Source organism: Protopterus annectens, chromosome 16.part0 (genome assembly GCF_019279795.1).
Source record: "Protopterus annectens isolate FY-2018-M chromosome 16.part0, PAN1.0, whole genome shotgun sequence".
Taxonomy (NCBI): domain Eukaryota; kingdom Metazoa; phylum Chordata; order Ceratodontiformes; family Protopteridae; genus Protopterus; species Protopterus annectens.
Window position 1 is genome coordinate 119,397,522 of NC_056750.1, and position 14,809 is coordinate 119,412,330.

At 42.3% G+C, this 14,809-nt stretch overlaps 1 non-coding gene across 1 annotated transcript; it reads left to right on the plus strand.

Annotated features, from left to right (window-relative positions):
* Positions 1–6,739: 6,739 nt before the first annotated feature.
* TRNAI-UAU lies at positions 6,740–6,829 on the plus strand. Its single transcript is given in 2 exon segments — positions 6,740–6,777; positions 6,794–6,829. It is a non-coding gene; the product is annotated as a tRNA-Ile (tRNA).
* The last annotated feature ends 7,980 nt before the right edge of the window (positions 6,830–14,809 follow it).

Genomic DNA, 14,809 nt, shown 5'->3' on the forward strand with positions numbered 1-14,809 from the left:
GGAGGAGGCGTAGGGAAGTGTGGATAGTAGATGAGTGTGAGCAAGAACAGTTCTGGCTAGGGAAGTTAAGAAGGGTTTTATTCTATGTAGATAGCCAAGTTTTTTATTTACTGTTTTGATTGTGTGGTCGATAGGCAAATCAAACTTTAGGTTGTTGTCAACTATAACTCCTAGGAGTTTGGTTGAGGGGTCTGGTAAGATAATAGTGCCATTGTTAGATTTAATGGAAAAGGGTAGAGAGGAGGTCTTACGAGATGGAGAGAACAGCAGCAGTTTGTTTTTTTGGGGATTTAGTATGAGACAGCGATAGAGAAGCCAATTTTCAACTATGCTAAATGTGTTTTGGAGTAATGTCAGTAGTTCTTTTGGGATTGTACCAGAACATATTAGGGTTGAGTCATCTGTGTATTGAATGCAGGTAGTGTCTGGTATTACTTTATGCAAGTCGTTAATGAATATGGAAAATAGGAGGGGCCGTAAGATGGATCTTTGGGGGACTCAAGTGTTATAGATAAAAGGGGTAGATAAGTTATCCTTCCACAGGACTGCCTGTTGTCTACCTCCCAGATATGTCTTAAACCATTCTATAGGATGGGTGTCTAGGGAGATTATTTCTAGGGTTTGGACGAGAAGTTGATGGTTTACCATGTTGAAAGCTTTGGAAAGATCTAGGAAGATGCCTGAGGAGAGTTTATTGCTATTATGATTATGATTTATGACATTGGTAAAGGATAGTAGGGCAGTGGTGGTACTGTGGTTTGGGCTGAAGCCATTTTGAGAATTTGACAGGTGATTGTTATCAAAAAGATAGGCTAAGAGTTGTTTTTGGATGCATTTTTCCATGATTTTGGCTATAGGAGAGAGTATTGCTATGGGTCTGTAGTGTGAGAGGTCAGTGGAACTGCCTCCTTTGTGGAGTGGAATGATATGGGTTATCTTCCAGATTGTGGGAATAGTAGCTTCAGATATGGATCTGTTGATCATAATGATATAGGGTAGGGTACAGCATCAGCTTTTTTTTGTAGGTAGTCTGCAGGGAGGAAATCAGCGGCAAGGGTAGTTGGATTTAGTTTTCTAATTAGTTTAAGGATAAATGATGTTGAGACCGGTTGAAATTTGAAGGTAGTTTGGGTAATGGGTGTAGAAGCTAATGGATTTGGTGCACTGGGGGATAAGTTATTGGCTAGGTTTTGGATAGTTTCTGTAAAGAAAATATTGAAGGAGGTGGCGACCTCTGCAGGAGAATTTGAGTTGGATGTTGAGCGGACAGGGGTGGTGGATAGTCCTGGACGGAGCAGTGTGTTTAGAGTCACCCAGAATTATTGTTTTCATTTAATCTCATTTTGCTTACTTGTTGCATATGCACCTGTTACTTTATCATGTATAGTAGAGTCGATTATCCGAACCCAGCCTTTCAAAGCTTTTGAGTAGGAAAAATAAGTCTGAATATATAAACGTTATACGTATTTGCTTATGCATGTTTTTTGAGCTTGTAGCCTGCTTGTGTGTCCACTTGAATCACTGGTTGAAAAGCATGCAGAAAAAAAAACAAGATTTTTGCATTTTTTTTATCCGGTTCAATTTGTTTGATTATCAGAACAGTATGATTATCGGAACTACCCTAGTTCCCAATTAGTGCGAATAATCAGCTCCCTACTGTACTATTATTTTTACTATATACTTTTAATTGCTTCCTCACTGTGGTGGTGGTGCTGCGGTAGCGTTGTCGCCTCACAGTAAGATGTTGTCCTGTTTGATTCTCAGCTAGAGCATCTTCTGTGTGGAGACATGCGTGAATGGGCGTGCCTTCGTTGAAGGTTGTGCGTCAGGGCTGGCAACTTGGCATGTAAAAATCTACTGCCAATCATTAGCGGACCGGAGTTCCGCTGTGGCGACCCCTAACTGGGAAAAGCCGAAAGACACAACAACAAACTTTTAATTGCCTCCTCGCCCAGGGTGTGGCTGAAAAGAGTCTTCAGACCAGTCTATTCTCTAGTTTAAACTAAAATAAATAATTAAAAATATCACTGCTACTTGTTTTAGAAGTATTGTATGCTACATATTCTTGATCTTCTATATAGGGAGGTTGCCATAATGGTTAAGATATTTTCCTTACAAACACAAGGTGTGGTGTTTGATTCTCACATGGGTTAATTGGCTAGACTTAAAATGGCCCAGAGGGGCAGTTAGCCTAGTACTAATCTATGAACCTATAGAATAATGTTTTTTTTCCTTCTGTAATCATATAAATTTTCTGTATGGGACTTCAGTGAAAAGTGAACTTCAGAGCTGGCCACACTTGCTTAACAAAAAAAAAAAAAAAAAAAAAAAGTAAACAAAGGTTGTTCACACAATGACACTCATTTTGCCTCAAGACACAAAGCTGATCTTTCTTTCCCCAAGCTCAACTTGATGTATCCTCTTAACTCCATCACCATCTTTTCTCTGTATTCTTAACCTTTCCCCATTCTAAGCTCTCGGCGGTGTGAAAGCAACTGTCTGTACTGTTTATGCATTTTTTTCTCCAAGCATGTTGACCATCAAGCCTTCACCTAAATTGAAATGGCACATTTAATCACTAATACACAGAACTTCAGCCAGTGTCAGGACAAGAGCTGTCCAGAGGAGGCAGCCATTCAGATAGGTATGATAGTGTTTTGTACCCTCGGTGAAATCCTATCAAACATGGTGTTTCTTTTTTAACCCCACTCTTTAGTAGTAGGATGTGTGTTTTGCTTTACAGAAAAGACTCACAGTGCATTCCTGATACAAGTTTACACTCCGCACTGCACTGAAGGCTACCACTGGGCGGCGGCTTGATGACCTAACATCCATGCCTTGGGTGCAGTCTTTTTGCTCAGCTCCTTGGAGGGATTTTGTCAGTGGGCAGCCAGCTGTACCCCTCCCTGCCCCCTAGAATAGGCATTCTCATTATTTCCTTCCACCTCCATCAAGTATCAAAGCTGCTAATAGAATTCTGATCACCTGGGCCATAGTCAGGGCTTTATTCATCTATGTAATGGAGCTGACTTATGATATCATCACGTTAACATCCCTAATTAGGGCTACAGCCCGACTTCTGGCCTTTCTTGTACAGTTTCACACCTGCTAACTGAGTCATTTTGGTACAAGACCTTAGCCATTTCCTGCTTCCTCTTTGCCATGAAGTTCAGAATCCCACAGTCAGCTCCTGGCAGACAGAGTTTCACTACAACTATAACCCTCTTCCCCTCCCCTACGTCTTTATTTTGTCCTCTAGTTTCTCATTCTCCACCATTTGATGTGGCTGAGCAGTGGCATCATATCATTCCTGCAGGACATCCCCTTTCTGTTCATTAACCACCAAGGTGCTTACCCCAGGTTTCACTCTGCTTCTTCATTAGTCTCTCCATGGGCTGGGGTTGCTGCTCTCTGACCACATCTGATGCCTTTTTTGTGAAGATTTATCTACTTCTACCCCTCTCCTTTCTATCAGCATGGAACAACATATACTGAGAACATCCATGTCCCTCTGTCTCTCTTGTTAACAGCCCATGTTTCTGTAGTGCAAGCAGTGCTCCTCTTCCATTTCTGCATCACTGTTTACAACTTTTTCACAGTACTGCTTGTACTGCATAATAATACTACCCAACCATGTCACATGTTACTGTTGTTTTTCTTCTACGTTCTGTGCTCATTTTGTTTTTTTGCTTTTTGCCCGAGTACCTTTTCCCCAGAAACACTAACTTCCATCATGTCGGATTTCATCAACACTTTTTATTCTGATACCACCTGTTAACACCTGCCTCTTTATTCACATCTAGGTGATAGCTGATCATGCTATGGTTGTCAGACAAGCATCCATCGGGGGATTTCTTCTGTGCACCTTGTCACATCCTCACGTGAAGCATAAGCACCCCTGTGGGCATGTATTTGGATGCAGCATAGGGTGTCACTTACTCCTGAGAGAGAAACAGCCCCTCAGGCATCCCTGTCGTGTTGTGAGTAGCAAGCACCCATTAGGTCTCTTTTCTTCACAAAGGATAAATTAATTTGAGACATGCATTGAAATACACCTCTTAACCTTTCCCCTGGGAAAAATGAGCAAGCATAGCATTTTTATTCCTCTCTGTCTTCATTTGGCTGTTCTTTGCTGTGCCCACTTTATTTTATTTATTTTTATTTTTACATTTGTTAACCGAGTTAGTCGACTGGACCCAGAAAGCCCTTTTTCAGCAGAAACCCGAGGAGAAAAGCTCCAAGAAAGTAATTCAAAAATAAGAAAAAAATAGTTCAAGTTGTACGATACTTAACAGTACAAAAACATAGAGAAATATACAATATACATGTGTGTGTGTGTGTGTGTGTGTGTGTGTGTGTATATATATATATATATATATATATATATATATATATATATGTAAATATGTATGTATACAAGGCAAACGTACAGTATTTTGAGAATGCAGTAACTATGTTTGAGAAGTTTGGTTACATTAAGTTATTTACAAGGAATGTAGCAATGGCTAAAATAAAAAAAAAATTTGGAGTAACATTATGGCATAGTATAACAAAGATGCGTTTAATAGCATAGGTACTGACTGCAGAGAGAGTAAGACAGTTTAGGTAGATATCAGGTAGATATGTTAACTGAGAGAAGAAGAAAAATTTCATTAGGTAATTTGCTGATAAGTACACATCCTTGCATCCATGCACTTTACTCATAGAACCTGAGTTGGGTGGACTGTCATCAAGGCCCCATTCTTCTGTACAATGGAGCCAGCCAGGTTTAGTTGACACTTTATGATTAGCAAATATTTGCTTTAATGAGAATCTGCTGTATTGGTCATGTTTTGTTGCAGAGATAGTGTTCTGAATTTAATATTAGTTTACTAATGCTGTGAAAGTTATAGGTAGGAGAATTTATTTTTTTTAGTAATTTATAAGTTTATACTGTTGATATATTTACCATTCAGGGTGTGGGGACAAAGTCAAAGTTTCTTTTTTGTGATTTTATGACATCATATGGCTCCAGTGTTACTTTAAAACTTTTACTTCCAATGTACTGAATAATTAAAAACACTGTTTTATTATAAACCCTCCCAACTTCTTCTTTGACTTGCCCACCCCATCCATCCATCTTAAAGTATGATTATTGTGGCATAGTTTTCTAACCTAATCCTCAGCACTTTTGCCCTTCTGGGACTAAAAGGAACATTTCTCTGACATGGCCTGGTAGCTAGATGTTCTCTCTCTCATCTTTCTGTCAGTCCCAGGCCCTTTTCCCATTTCCAGAGCAGCAGCCAATCACTGTACTCCCTAATCCTCTTCTTTGGTATGCTGTCTAATAGCACAAGTAACACTTCTGAAACTGATACAGCCAAACCTCTGTCCTGTTATCTCTGACAGCTCTGGTATCGGTATTCATTGTTTTTAAAAAGCTGTCACACAATTAACACTTTATGCTGTACATATTCCAGACAAAAACAGTCTTAAACGTTATATCATAAGTTTAAAAATGAAATAAAGCCTGAAAATAACAAAAAAGGAAACACAAACACACACGTGGTTTTCTGTCAAATCATCAGATCTGTAGATTCTAGTCCTGCAATTCTAAAATTGTCTGATTTCACTTAAAATGAATATTAAACCTGGCTATAAAAGGTTTCAAGTGTTTTTGTTGTTGTGCCCCCCTGTACCTTCTGACATGGGGGACTTCCCCCCAACCAGTAATAGTCTTTCAGCTTTTCCCAGTTAGGGGGTCGCCACAGCGGAACTCCGGTCTACTAATGATTGGCAGTGGAGTTTTACAGTGCCGAGTATCCAGCCTGACGCCAACCTTCAAAGAAGGCACACCCACACATGCACGCACCTAACTGCATGTCTTTAGACGTCACTCAACCATGGGGAGGACATGCCGACTCCACACAGAAGGCGCTCCAGCCGAGAATTGAACGGGAGAACCTTTTGCTGTGAGGCGACAACACTAACCGCTGCACCAGAGCAGCCCTTAATATACACACATAATTTATTATGATGAGACTGCTCTAAAATTAGAATTAGCATATATTCTCCCAAGGCGTATTTGAAGTTTCACTATTCATAGGTTCATAGATAGGTACTAGGCTATTGGCCCTAGGGCCTATATAAGCCTAGCCAAATGTACCCTGGCTTTCGCCACCCAAGAAAATTATTTTCCTGTGCCACTGTCGAGCAGAGCCACAGAAGTGATCCCCGGGGTGAATTTCCTATCTCCCATCCAATCATCAAGATTTTTCTTGAGTGCTAATGAGGAGCTTTGTTTGATATAGACAGGAATCTATCCTGAGGATTGTTATTATAATCCTCACAGCATTAATAGATGCAGTCTAAAACACACACACACACACACACACACTGGTGGTATGCTTAAGCAAGACTAATTTAAGTGACAGATGATTTCTACCAAAGTGCAGAAAACTTAGAATTAATGACCTTGATGTTGGGAGGGAGGCCCTGCTCCCCCTTACTTAATATAACCGACTCCAAGGCCACAAAGCCTCATTCTAAATTAAGTACTTTTGCAGAAATTGCCTATCACTTTATGTATACGTACCTAGTATACATACGCATCCATACAACCTCGTATTTTACACATTCACAGTGATGTTGCTTTCTACCTTAAACAGGCACTCAAAAGTGAATGAAAAGCAGACTGCACTTCAAAATTTAAAGTACTAGGAGATGTACCTATAGTTTAAAATAATCAATTAACACTGAAGCTCCAGTGGCGCAATCGGTTAGCGCGCGGTACTTATACAGCAGTACTGAAGCAATGCCGAGGTTGTGAGTTCGAGCCTCACCTGGAGCAATTTTTTTACTTGTATAACTAAGCTAAAGAACTGAAAGAAACTATTTGTCTTTATTTTTATGACTTCATCCTTATGTGATACAGCTACTTAACAGACACACGCTGCAGCTGCTTGTATTAATGTTACAACTTAAACTAAAACACTGGTGAGACAAACACTGCATTAAGTACTTTTTAAAATTCTCAGCCTACAGAAGCATTAATTCTAGGTACTTCGTTAGAACAAGTTAATATTAAGATTTTATGCACCTTCATGGATTTAATTTTAAACAGTAACTTTGGTTCTGTTGAAGGGGAGTTATTCTGATAAATTAAAAGGTAGTTGTGGAGGCATTAGCTGCACCAGTATTTCTCAATATTATCTTATGGTGGTGGGAAGAAAATATTTTCTCCTCTCACTATATGCGTAATATACAAATACTTTTAGGTACCTAGATGATATTCCTATCTTGTGGAGTGGTAAGCCTGAAACCATCGGTTGATTTATAGATTATATTAATTCTAATACCTGCTTTTTGAATTTTACACATTAAATTGATTATGAAGGTTGTAATTTGTTAGATGTTGCATTATATAAGAACCACAAAAAACAGATTTTTGAATCAAGTATGTGCAGAAAGCCTACATACTCCAATTGTTTTTTTTACACTTTATCAATTGCCATCCTTATTGGCAGTAGAAAAATCTTGTCAAAAGTCAGATGATGCGTTTATCCAGCTTAATCACTGATGATGGATTGTTTACTTTAGTGTTAACCAAGTTGAAAGATATGTTGTTACAAAGAAACTATTTGGCAGAATTACTGAATAGATTGAGTATATTTATACTGACTTACAGACATACACAATAGATTTGTTTGCTAATCACCTCGACTTTACTAGATAAGCAGAACAGAATAAGAAGGAATTTTCATAGTACTATGACATTAACTTAATGTAGTAGCCACAGAGAAATGAGATCCACTTTAGAAAAGAAATGGGCAAGTTTTTGGGGATTGTTTGACCCCTTACTAACAAATTGGGTGAACTCCATAGTTTAGTTTTTAAAAAAGGAAAATAATATTAAACAGATATTGGAAGGGAACAGTAGCTAATTTACCAATTCTGGCCACACCCTAAAAGGTATGAAAAAGTGTTGGCCATGTTGCCAGTGTAGGTTTATTAATGAAACAACTAATATAGTAATAGGAAATTATGCTAGAGTTATTAGGGTTGAAGGAACATATGATTTTCACACCAGTGAAGTGGTATATGTACCGGCTTGCTTATGTCCAGCATTTTATGTTAGTAAAACAGAAAAGAGTTTGAAGGTTAGGAATTAACAGCATAATTATGCTAGAAAGAAAAAGGACTATAGCAATACGTGAGCTGAACACTCCAATGAGTGTGTTAATTTCAACAAATTAAGTTTTTTTGTATATTAGAAAAGGTAAATCATAATCCAGTGGGAGGCAACTGGTCAACTTACTTAGAATTTAGAGACACTCTTTGGCAATTTCTGCTATTAATGATAGTTTCATTGGCCAGTTTATTAAAACTTGGAACTATATACATATAACAACATATATTCAAAAATTATCAGCTCCAAGTGTGTTTTTAGTAAATAATGTTTCATTAGATTATGGGTAGATGAAGTTGTCTTTTAACTGTTTTGTTTTATATATTTTTAAAGAAACTTTTATATTACCATTAATGAATTGATGTTACTTTGTTGCTTTGTAATACTTGTTTCTTTAAGAATTGACTGGAGTTTTTCTTATTAGTTGTGATTGGTGGTAGTGGTTCATAGGTTCATCGAAGGTTACTAGGTTAATGTCCCTAGAGCCCTTATAAGCCTAGCTATATGTATCCTGAGCTGCCCCAGTTGTCGATGGTTAGGTGAATGAAGTTCACAGAGTTAAGGGTTTATGGTAGTTAATACCGACTTCCTCCGCCCAGACGGGACAAGGACACCATCCCAGGAGTGAATCTGCTTTTTAAAAGGCTCGCTGCTTTCATTCTATTGAATGTGATGAAGTTCCAAACCAATAAAGGAACAAAAGCACTTATTCTCATTACTTTGGACTTTTGTTTGAGGTTCTCAAACTATGTGTTTTCTATTTTATGTGTTAAGTTTTACCTAGTGGTTGTTTTTAATAGTTTATAGTAAACAATAAATACTGAAGCTCCAGTGGTGCAATTGGTTAGCATGTGGTATTTATAGAGATCTAAAGTTGTTGTTTTCATTTGATCTTTAACCTGTGGGAATACAGATCCGGTACGGATCTGACTCGGATGCATTTTCCAGCATCAGATCCAAGCTCCTCCCCTACCCATAATGCCCCTGTCTCGCCCTATATCTCCTTTGCCACGTGTCTAGATAGCAGTGTGATCCGTCAGCTCCATTTTTCTATAGTCGTGAAAGTTTGACTTCTTTCATCTCTGTTTATCCTTCCATTTATCTCTCTTCTTAATTACTTTCCCTACCCATATCCACTTTGTGCTCAAACGTTGGTTCTATCTTTAAAAAAAAGCTTTCTCTCTTCCTGCTTTCCCTGTGTGTGTGTGTGTGTTTGTTTGTGTGTGTGTGTGTGTGTGTGTGTGTGTGTGTGTGTGTGTGTGTGTGTGTACATTTTCTGTTGCCATGGCTGACACCCATAGCTCTCAACCAGTCAGGGACAAATTTCAACAGAATCGGGGACAATTCCAGAAAAAATCAGGGACAGTCAGGACACTTTTAAAATATGAGTTTCATTAACTTGAGACATTAACAGAAAAAGAGAATGTGAATTAATATACATTTCCTGAAGGAACACAAGTCTATAACTTTTAATCATTGTCATTATTTATTAAATATAATTTAGCACATTTCCTCCAAAAGGCACTAGTGTTATGAGGGATTAAGAGGGACAGAGCTAAAATTTGAGTTAAAATCAGGGACGTCCCTGAAAATCAGGGACAGTTGAGTGGTATGCTGACATCCCTAAGTTGGTCTTTAGAAAATGTGTTGAGTGTGGTCATAAGTTACCACCTTCTGATAGTCACACTGTGTTTGTTATATGTTTGGGAGTCCCTCACCTGGACAACCTCCTGTTTGATCTGCGCGGGCTTCAACCCCTGCCCATTGATTGACAGGAGAAACAAGCTTATTCTCCAAGGCCTCATTTCCCCTCCTTCTGAGGCCTCTACTTCATCTTCCTCTGCCCCAGCCCCTGGGACTCAACTTCCCACTAAGAAGGTTAAGGAAGGAGAGAAACACCGCCATAAGGAGGGGATAGGCCTAGAAAGCAGACCCCAAACCGCACTTCTTTGTCCAAGCCCCTGGCAAGTTCCGGCCAGATCCCAGCCTGGGTTCCCCTCTGCTCCGTTGCCTCTCTTCTTGCAGGATGTCTCTCAGGCAAGATCCCCTTTCTTAGCCTTCCCCCGGCACCAGTTCAGGCCCATTTCAGTGGTGACCTCCATCCAGTCCAGCCGTAGTCTTTCTGAAACCAAGGTGGACAAGATGATGCGGAAGTTCTTCCGGACCCAGATCCAGATGGGAATGTTGCCTGCTCCCTCCCCCTCTGAGGCTGGGAGCATACAGTCCACCTTTCTTCCCATTTCTCCTTCTTCCATCCAACCCCCGGGGTCAAAGTCTTTGGGTCTGAGGCATCAGTGGTTTGGTGCCAGTGGTGCCAGGTACCTCGACACTGACCGTTGCTCTGAGTGGCTAGTCTCTAACCTGCCCGGAGCCATAGTCTCGATGACTGATCCGAGGGGATGGCATTGGCTTCGAGGTTTTCGGAATCAGCCCTTCCAGTCGGAGTCTCGGCACATGGAGGCTTGGATCCAGCTTCCCCATCGACTCAGGGGATGACAGATCCATTGCTTCTGCCCTCAGCTGCGGGGATTCATTCACCCCCTGCTTTTGATGTGGTGGAGAGGGCTTTCTTAGCTCCCTCAAGACCCTTGACTTTATCTTCCTCGGAATCCATCTTAGCTCCCTCTCTTTCTGGTATGGACTCTGCCATCCTGCCCCCTCAGGGGCAGCCTGATGCCACTCTACTGTAGGGAGCTCCTCCCTGTGAGCTGCCTGAAGTTTGAGTCCTCCTCAGAGAAAACCCCCTGAGGAGCTCCCCTCGGAAACATAAGTGCAAAAGGAGGCAACTGGACTCCTCTCCAGAGTGCCTCACAGAAGACAGACTTGGGAGAAGGGGAGGGTTCCCTCTGGTCACCCCCAAGAATGTCTCCTTTGGAGACATCATGGATCTCCGATGCCAGCGTGGGGTGTGGTCTGTCCCAAAACACAGCCTGGATGAGTCAGTGTTCCTGGAGCTGTTTGGCACAGGACCTTGTACCTCCTGGGTGTCCCCTCCCATTGATCCTCTCGTAGTCTTGATTTCAAACAGGGCATGGTAAGAACCAGACAAGGTGGAGCCTATCACAAGCACCCTGCCAAGATTCTCAGTTCCCCGTCGGACAAGTAACACTGGTCTAAGGGATCCCCAGTAGATACCATGGTGGTTGCAGCAGCCAGCAAGAAAGAGGTTGCTTAGGAGAGCTCTACAGTCCATCCGCCAGACCGAGTGGTCATGGGCCATGGACCATTTCAGGAAGCAGGCTTATGCTTCAGACACATTTGCCTTGGGTGCAATGAATTACATGGCACATGTCATCAGACTGCAGCGGGACCTAGTTAGAGGTCACTGAGTCTGCTCTGGGCTCCATGTCAGCAGAGGAGTAGAAGGTATTCCCCTCCCGTATGGCCACTGTAACTTCAATATCCATCACCTCTATGATGCTTCTGTCTCATGCTACTGAAAGGTGCCTCTAGGGGGGCCGGCACAGGCATTGCCATCAAGCATCAAGCTTGGCTCCAGCTTTGTGCAGTCTCGGAGCCCTTCAAGGCATCATTTGAGAACACCCACTTTGACGGTTCTACTGTTTTTAGTAACACCGTTCGCGACACCCTAGTCTTAAGTGAGAAAGATGGGAAGACCTTGTCTGCTGTCAGGATTTGCTTCTCAACCCTGTAATGATCCTTTTCCCAGAATCCATGTGGGGCAAAGAAGATGTGGTTCCAAAAGTCTTGGGTCCTTTCCCACAATGGCCAGGACTCGCCTTCCCCCAGAGGCATAGGGGGATACGATGGATGTTGTCCTCATGGCAGAGGGGGTCTGAGGAACCAAAGGTTTTAGGATTCTTTACCAGACAGACCCTCACAGCAGCCCTGAAAGGTCACCCAACTGCTTGTCTCTGGAGGCAGTCGGGGGATTTCTCTGTGCACCCAACAGTCTGGGAGTCTATCACAGATGATTGTTGGGTGTTGCAGGTTATATCCAGAGGATACTTAATCCCCTTCTTTCAACCCCAAGTCCTTCCCAAACACCTCCCAGACATCCCACCCATGCACTGGGAGGAGGCAGTAGTGGAAATTTCCAAGTTGTTTGAAAAGCGAGTCATCCAGCCTGTCCCCCAAACCAAACTGTATGAGGCATCTATTCCAGGTTCTTTTTGATGCCAAAGAAAACGGGGGACTTAAGTCCCATCCTGGATCTTTCAGCCCTAAACCTGTCAGTTGCCAATACAAAATTCCAGATGGTCACTCTCCAATCTGTTTTGCTCTTTTTGCAGATAAACGACTGAATGTGCTCTGTGGACCTCCAGGATGCGTACTATCATATCAAGATGGACAGGCAGTCTCAGAGGTTTGTCCGCTTACAGCTGGGAGCCAATCATTTCTCAGTTTAGAGTGCTCCCCTTTCGTTTCACCACAGCCCGTGGGTGTTTACCAAAGTGATGGCAGTGGTGGCTGTTCACCTGTGGCTGCAGAGGTTCCAGGTCTTCCCCCACCTGGATGATTGGCTCCTTTCCGCTCCCTCCAGGCATCGACTCTATCAAGCTAGGGATCTTCTTCTCAAGACCGCCCACCAGCTAGTCAAAACCATAAATCTTTACAAGTCCCAGATGGATCCAGTGTAGGTTCTTGACTTCATTGTGGCTCATTTGGATACCACTCAAAGCAGAGTGTTTCTAACTCCAAACAGACTTCAAATTCTCCATCATCATATTTTGTCCATTGACCAGACCCAGTATCTTTATGCAGAGTCAGTTCTCTGGGCATTGGGATCCATGGCGGCCATGATCAACCTGATCCCTACAGCTCATCTTCATATGAGAGTCCTCCAATGGACTTTGGCGGTTGAATGGTCTTTGCTAGATCTGGCCTTATCTCATCCTGTGCAGTTATCTCAGGATTGCAAGGATTGGCTTCTCTGATGGCTTCAGTCCCCGGATCTTCTGAGTTGTCCGTTCATCCTTCCAACCCTTGTAATCACTATGAGCACGGATGCCTCTCTGCTCGGTTGGGGGAGGCATTGTATAGGAAGGACAGTCCAAGGCACGTGTTTTCATGGAGACCCATCGGTATGTCAGTGTCCTGGAGATGAAGGCAGTGCTGCTGGCATTGCAAGCTCTTCATGCCCATCTTCCCCAAGGGACTGTTCCTATCCAGACAGACAAACATGTCTGTAGTCTGGTACATCAACAAACAAGGGGGAAGCAGGTCTTACCCCCTTTGTCATGAAGCCATGAGATTGTGGGAGTGGGCAATCTCCTATGGCCATTTTCTGGTGGCAACGCATATTCCGGGGAGGTCCAACATTCTGGCGGACAGCCTCACCAGCTCTGTTCTGATGCCTTACAAGTGGTCTCTGAAGCCTTCAGTAGCAGAACAGAGCTTTCTAAAATGGGGTCTGCCTTGCTGCGATCTCTTCACCTCTCCTTCCAACGCAAAGTGCAGTGAGTATTATGCACTGAACCCACCTCCAGGGGAGTCCCCCGGAGATGTTCTAGTTCATGCTTGGCTCTCCGTTCTACTGAATGCTTATGCTCTACTCCCTCTAATCTCGAAATTCATTCAGAAAGCTTGCCGGCTGAGGAGCTTGGTGATCCTCATTGCCTTCTTCTGGCCTCGCCAAGTTTGGTTCCCTCTCTGTGGTCTCATGCAGCGTGTCCTCCTTGGATACTAGATCCAGTTCCAGATCTGATCACGCATCCCTCAGGGATCTCACATCCAGATTTAGTCAGTCTGAAGCTCACGGCTTGACTTCTCCAGTTCCAGTGATAGTTAGGACACCCGGGCTGTCTTCTCCCATTAAGAATAATTTGGTAGCGGCTCACAAGTCTTCCACCAGGAAGATATATTCCAGTAAGTGGAAATGTTTCTCTATATGCGCTTCTCAGCATGAGCTGGACCCCTTTACTGCTCCAGTTCCCACCATTTTGGAGTTTTTGGTGGATATCTTTTAATCATGGCGCTAGTTTTTCTATGGTAAAGGTACAGTTGGCAGCGATCTCCAATTTTCACATAGGAGAGAATTCGACTCCTTTGGCTTCTTCCAAGTTTTGTAAAGCCTTTTTGAAAGGTACCTTTTTACTCAGGCCTCCTGTCAAGGACACAGTGCCCCCTTGGGATCTTACTCAAGTGCTACAAGCTTTGGTTTCTCCCCTTTTTGAACCAGCAGCTACAGTGGATTTGCAATTCCTGTCTTGGAAGACAGTCTTTTTGGTCGCCATTACTTCCTCCAAGAGAGTATCAGAGAGCCAGGCCTTATCTGTCAAGCCCCCCATTTGGTGCTTCACAAAGTCAGGATTTCCTTAAGAACAAACTCTTCATTCCTTCCTAAAGTGGCTTCAGAGTCTAATATTAACCAGATCATCAATCTCACGTTTTTTTTTTTTTTTTTTTTTTCTGAACTTCCAGAATAAGGGAGAGTATAAATTGCATTCGCTTAATGTTCATAGGCAACTGTGTTTCTATTTGCATAGAACAAAATCCTTTCATAAGTCTGATCAGCTTTTTGTTTCCTTTTCTAAGCCTTTCTTTGGGAAATCTGTTTCGAAAGTAACTGTTAGTCATTGGATCTCTCAGTGCATTGTGTTGGCCTATCGAGCCAAGGGATTGTCTCCACCAGGTCATGTCAGGGTTCAATTCTACTAGGTCTGTAGCTACTTCTGCGGC